The sequence below is a fragment of the Benincasa hispida genome, unplaced genomic scaffold (assembly GCF_027475165.1).
Source record: "Benincasa hispida cultivar pf3 unplaced genomic scaffold, pf3_genome.v1.1 HicScf1415, whole genome shotgun sequence".
NCBI lineage: Eukaryota > Viridiplantae > Streptophyta > Magnoliopsida > Cucurbitales > Cucurbitaceae > Benincasa > Benincasa hispida.
In genome coordinates, this window is record NW_028325760.1 from 13359 (window position 1) to 20352 (window position 6994).

At 27.5% G+C, this 6994-nt stretch overlaps 1 pseudogene across 1 annotated transcript; it reads right to left on the minus strand.

Annotated features, from left to right (window-relative positions):
• Positions 1-2753: 2753 nt before the first annotated feature.
• LOC150031198 (lectin pseudogene) lies at positions 2754-6765 on the minus strand (annotated as a pseudogene). The gene is made up of 3 exons (XR_016526098.1): positions 6742-6765; positions 3384-3484; positions 2754-3307 (listed from the first exon to the last, which is right to left on the minus strand). The product of XR_016526098.1 is annotated as a lectin pseudogene (transcript).
• Positions 6766-6994: the final 229 nt, after the last annotated feature.

The following is a 6994-nucleotide window of genomic DNA, read 5'->3' on the forward strand; positions in this document are numbered from 1 at the left end:
TTAGTTTTTGAATTGGTCTAGTAAATTCCTAGTTTCTAGGAAATAGTTGAAGTTATTATTAGTTGTAGTCAAGTCTAAGTTCCTATTCTTGTGGAGTTAATGGGATTAATTGCTAACCTTGTGGAATCTATTTTTAGATTCAAGATATGTATTTATATGGAGTTTTCTAGAATGAGATACACACTTTACATTTTTCTCATTTGCCTCTCTTTAGTTAGAACAACAAAAATTTATTCACTAACATCATCCAACAAATATAAATATCATTTATCTCTATTTACTTTGATAACATTCAAAAGTAGAATATAAAATTGCATTATATGATTCCTATACGTTTGATTCTCCAAAAATCTTATCCCCAAAAATCTCCTGGTCGTGGGCATATATTGATCCATTAAACTGTTTTGACCTTTGAGTACTAGATTATTGTCGTTTTGCCCGTTGGTCTCACCCTCCCCTCTTTCCCATATCTCTATATGTCATTTTATTTTTAAAGTTGAAACATTGATGGATGCTTTTTTCATGATTCCCTTTATTTTATTAAAAAAAAGGAGCTGAATGGAACCTATTTTATTTAATTAAAAAGATATTTGGGGTAAAAGTTAAGAAAGAATTGTCTAAAAATTAAAAGGAAAAACTATTGGATATGAACTGTTCATACATTATCAAGTACGTGAAGTTTATATTCACTTTACAAACCCATGTCATTTCCTTTACCATACATATTATATATATTTTTTCACTTTGATATGCTTATATTCATTCAATTTCACCTTTCAACATTTTTTGTGATTTCCATTTGTTACGAATAAAAAAAAAAAAACTAATGATAAAAGAATGATGCAGCTAGAAATATAGCAATAAATCTCAAGGTGTCGATAGATATAGCTCAATGCAGAAGAAATTTTGATATGTATCAAAAGATATACCAATGATAGACTATATCCCTAATAGGAGTCCATCAACAATTGAGTCTATGATTAAGACAGTTTGCTATGTTTTTATTTTTTTTAAAAAAAAAAATACTACTATATACTTAAATATGACCATGAATACCAAAGTATCAACAAATATAGCCAAACGAAAAAAAAAAAAAGATATAAAAATATTTAGGTCTAATTCTTGGAGTCTACTATTGATATGCTAATCGCTAATAGGAGTCTATTAACAATAGAGTTTATCATTGATACATTTTGCTATGTTTGCATTTTTTTTAAAATGTGTTAAAATACACTTAATTATTAACCCTAAAAACACTATCTATTGCAATTACTTTAAGAGAATATATGTACATAATAAAATAATATACATTGATTGTTGAGAAATGATATTGTTTGGCCGAGATTTAGATCGATTAATTAATATTGTTTGTTTATATTATTCTCAAAGGAGAAGGATGTGTAAGTTAGCTTTGGATTGTATGTGTTTCTTCTCGTTCATTTAGGCTAAGGAGGTATTTATATCAATTATGGGCTAAGGAGGTAATTCTAGCTTAGGCGTAGAGTGATTCTCCCCATTCTTTTTAGACTTATGAGATTTAGATCGTTTAATTATAATTTCACATATTGTCTTTGGATTCTTTTACTATCTTCAATGTTTATGACTATGTATTCTCAAGAATGTCTGATAAACTTGTTGGGATTATGTAATCGATAACTAGAGATTAAATTATAATATGTGACATATCATTGTAATTTGATCGAAGGTAGTAAAAGATTATATTAGCAGTGTGCACTATTGTGTATGATAGTGAATAACGGTCTAATCAACCTAGGAAAAATCATGTTGAATATTGACTTAGGCTATTGTAAATTTAATATTTACATTAGCGTATTTGCTTAATCTTAGCGTAGTGAGTTCAACTAATTACAATACATTTCATCTAATTAAATTGATTAATTTGATAATTTGGACTCTTAGCTAGTTTTATAGGTAAGTTGGCTAGCTTAGACAATATAGAAATTAATTTGATGAACATATGATCAAGTTGCAACATAGGAAATAACTCAAACGTCTAGGCTAGACCGTTTAATCATTTGAATTCACTCTTTCTTTATTTTTCTTGCAATTTAATTTTCTACAATCAAACAAATCAATCTCATAACCTCTCCTTAGTTACTTGAGGTTGTAGACAATTTAAGATTTTCTCTGAACTCGACATGTGCTACAACAACTATATATTAGATAGAAATGGTTAAACTATTTGATATAAAATTAGACAAAAAATTCTGCCGATCAATGTTATAGCAAAAGTTCGAGTAATTTTCGAGATAAATGCATGTTATAATTGTACTTGATAATTTTAAGATGTTGATTAAGAATATCTTACTATCTACGTCTATGGATTTACTCACTATTTTGAATTATCATTGAAAATTTTGTTTTCGTGTTGAATAACAAAAAAAATATGATGATCATGGCTGTTGATTGATTTTTTTTACAACACAACTTTGTATAAGAATGTTGATCAAACAACCAGGACAAGGGTAAAACCAATCCATTGCAAGAGGAAAGTACTCTTATACAATCAATTACCAGAAGATGACGGTTGTCTTCTCCAATAACTCCTCCTTCTTCCTTAGTTTATTTTAATGGATTAATAACAACCAAATTATTACTATTTTAGTAATTTTTGTTTCTTCCATACATGCAGATGACAAGAACTTATGTATGTTCAGATGATAACAACATGATTCACTTAGATCTTTCTATTGATTTACAATACATATTTGATTGAAAATCATACTACAGTGTTTAAACTAACCTTATTGCTAGTACGCAAAAGGTTGTATTATTTATCTTTTCACATGGTATTACATAATATTCAACGTTTATCATATAACTAAAACACAAAGTGTTTTACCCTTCTTACTTGTAAGTAAAAGGATCTATTATTTATCATTTCATTCTATTACTTTATATTTATCTCTTAACATATTGTTCTCATGATCATTTTTATGTTTCCACCACAAGGGCTTTTATGATAATCCCCGACTTCCAATTTGTATCAATTTGAGACAACTGAAATCGGACCAACCCACTTTGGTCAAGTTTAAACTTTCCTATCAAGATATTGAACCACACGTTTTTTGGCCTACCCTGTAGTATTTCTTCAGACTCTATCACAGTCCCATCTGGCAACACGATTTTCTTGATCACAGGACGATCCCATCCATAGGAATCATCTGTCAACTTCACCTCAATATTTACTGTGTACAAAGTATTTGGTGTGAAATTAGAAGAACTCAGATCCAAGAAACAATCAAACCAAGATACACGAAGAAGCTCTGCTTCTTCGATTGTATAACTGCAAATTTTTTAACACCATAATGAGAGAGATTACATTGAGTAAAGGCAAATAAAATTTGGGTTTAAGATTATACCCGCAATAGACCTTCTTGTTCCATTTCCAGTATTGCTCGTTATCACTCCATCCTATTGTGAGAGCTCTCGGAAATACCAAAAGTTGTGTGCTCAATGTTTTCTCTTTGGTTTACCACTAAAAGGATTGGACTTTGGAGGAGAGATGTGAGAATAAGTAATTCCACTACTCTTTTATATTCGCACATAAGGGTATTTTAGACCTTTCTAAAAGTAAGAATTTTTTGTATCCCTTATCCTTTCTCTCTTATCTTATAACTTTTTGTATCCCTTATCCTTTCTCTTATCCTTAATGTCTCATTTTTTTATATCTATTTAATTTACTTTTAAATTTTTTTATATTTTAAGGTACTTACAATGGGTAGTACTTTAAGAGCGGTAACATCATGCCGGTTGAACTATACTTATTTTGAGAAAAAACAAAATAAAACAAAAAGAAAAGAGTTAACTATTTAATTATAGATATCAAGGTAAATATAGGTATTGATATTTAAGTGTTGTCATGTACAATTTTTTTTTTTTTAGAATTAAACTAATATTATTATTTTTTGCTATTTCATACAAAAGGGATGCATGATATAAATACATTTTGGACGAATGGTAATGAAGTGGGCCCCACATTATTATTCCCAAATGATTGTTTTTGTATGTGTTTAACACATTAGCTTACATATTTATTTCTAAATGAATCGGTGAATTTTCCACTTTGTATCTAGTAGTTCCTCAACTTTAAAATATGTCAAATAAGTTTATAAACTTTTAAAATTTTTTGCGGGATTAGATTTTCACAATAAGGTCGCTTCTTCAGTTTGAAAATAAACCTTTTTTTTTTTGTAAAAAAATGGATTAAGAAACAAAATCCAAATATCACATAGACTAGAGACAATATAAAGATCTTTGTAATTAACTAGGTAAACAAATTCGAAACCCTAAATGAAATATGAAATAAAAATAGTTAGATGTATGTTAGATTGCACTTATTTGTTTATTTAATTTATTGTCGAACCAAAGTTGGTGCTACGACGAACTCTTGCGTATAGCCTAAAATTCACATAAATATCTATAGTTCGTATGAAAAAATTGTTAGATTTGGCTAATTTATATTTACCAATAATTAGTGAAGATATATTTTTGATGTGTAGTAATCAAATCAATAAACTTTAGGGGATTGAAGATTGAATATTTATTATATGGTATGATTTCAGGCAAAAGATGTAAACATGGGGTTAAGAGCATTGAGTGATTTGAAGATCCGAGATTAAAAGGAAACGTAAATAAAGCAGATTTTGAATCCATTTTACAAGTTGCTGTTCTTTGTGTGGCAAAATCAAGTAAAGGAAGACCCACAATAGACATTGTCTTTGAGGAATTGGACAAAGCTTGGCAAAATACAGTCGCTAACGAGGTTAGTAATTAATAATTTTACTTACCATTTTTATTTTCACTAATACTAGTTAGGTTAAATTCTTAATTGGGTCCCTACGGAAAAAAAACTCGTCTATTTTTTTTTTTTTTTAATAATCGCAATGGGTAATACTTCTTAATTAAGTGTATTGCAACGTTTTTAAAGAATTGTAAAAATCAAAATTTATTAGTGATAGACGGTTAGAATATTGTATCAATTTGTACTCCTAAACTTTGGGTTTTGTATCAATTTGTACCCCTGAACTTTGGGTATTGTATCAATTTAAACCCTAACCTAATAGTTGTATCAATTTAAACTTTGAACTTTTGAAATTGTATCAATTTAAACCCTAAACTAATAATTGTTGAATTCAAACTCTGAACTTTTATAAGTGCATCAATTTAAACCGTGGACTTTCATAATTTTATCAACTTAAACTCTTTATTATGTTTTATTTGGATACATTTACGAATGTTCGAGATTAAATTGATATCTTTATGAAAGTTTAGAATTTTGATTCATATATTTATGAAAGTTTAAGGTTTAATTGATATAATTATTAAATTGGGTTTAAATTGATACAAATCTCAAAGTTCGGAGTTTAAATTGATACACCTCCAAAGTTTAAGGTTTAAATTGATATAATTCTTAGCTTAAGGTTTAAATTAAATTGATAATTGCCCTTTTTTATATGTATAAAATTTTTTGTATTGTATTATAACTACTAATAATTTAGATATGGTCACTATATTTGCAATTGTTGTTTGTGTTATTAAAATATGGTTCCATAAAATAGAAATTACTTTGGCATGGAGTGCTCAAACTCCCCCGGATTGAAATTCTATACAAGGGTCAAAAGGTCTTATTTTTTTCAACTGATATGTTCATGTGTATTTATGCGTTAATGAATTAGTATTTAAATGATACAAAAATTCGGTTGAAAATTGTAAGTGAAAAAAACGTACAGAGATCAAAGTAGGATTTAAATTAAAGTTATTTTAGTTCGTACATGATTCCTTTTTCTAATAATTGTTATTAAGTTAAAATATTATTTTTGTTGTTGTACTTTCTAATTCATTCCATTTTATCCATGTACTATCAATCTTTAGATTTTTATCTTATACCTTCAATAAATCTTAAATTTAATCTATCAAAACCAGATATTCTTTATTAAAATGGATTAAATAGTTATCACAATAATTTTCTCACGATATAAGATGAATATATTTTCATAATTTATAAATGTTAATAGGTACCAACTTTAAAACACCGATGAAACTATACAACTTATTGAAGGCATTACAAAGAGTAGAGACAAATCAAACAAAATAAACACCAATATGGTCATGATTGATAAATTAAGGATGTGTTTGATTTAATTTTCAGGTATTTAATTTTAAAAATAAGTCATTTTAGAAAATATTAAAATGTTCGACAACTCTTTAAAACAGTTATTGAAACACTTTCAAAATATATTTTATACTCTTTTTATCAAGAGTTTAAATAAAGAAAAATTTTATACTCTATTAACGTCTATCAATGATATAAATTGATAGAAGTCTATAGCTGATAGATGTTGATAAAAATCTATCAGTGTCTATCAGTGATAGAAACTGATAATCTAAAATGATTAAATTTTGTTATTTTATGTAAATAGTTTTCCCTATTTTTCTATTTGTGAAAATTCCCGGTAAATAAAATATTTTTTTTAAAAAAATACTTTTTCTCTAATCAATCCAAACCGGTGGTATAAGATTCAAAAAGAAAGATTAATTTATAAGTCATCAACCAAACAAAATATCCAACATGGCTTCCATAGTTAAACTATTTATTTACCTCAAAATCTTTTGAACTAAGAAACAAATGAAATTAAACAATGACATTATTGGTACCATCACTAATTGTTGTTATATTTACATTTGGAGGGCAGAGGGCACAGCAAGAGATGAACTCACCAGCAACCTCATTGTCCAAGCCATGGGAGGCTGTTCCAGTGTGACATATATATCAATATTATCAATGTTGAAATCATAGAGTTAAAGGAAAAAAGTAGGATAAAGTTTGTCCACAAATTGCTCCTTTTGATAAAAATAGATTTTGGGATACAACACTTTTATGCTAAGGAAAACAATGTACATATACTATTAATCATATGTATGCATATACAATATAATCTTTACCTTTATATCTATATTGAACAAAAGATTG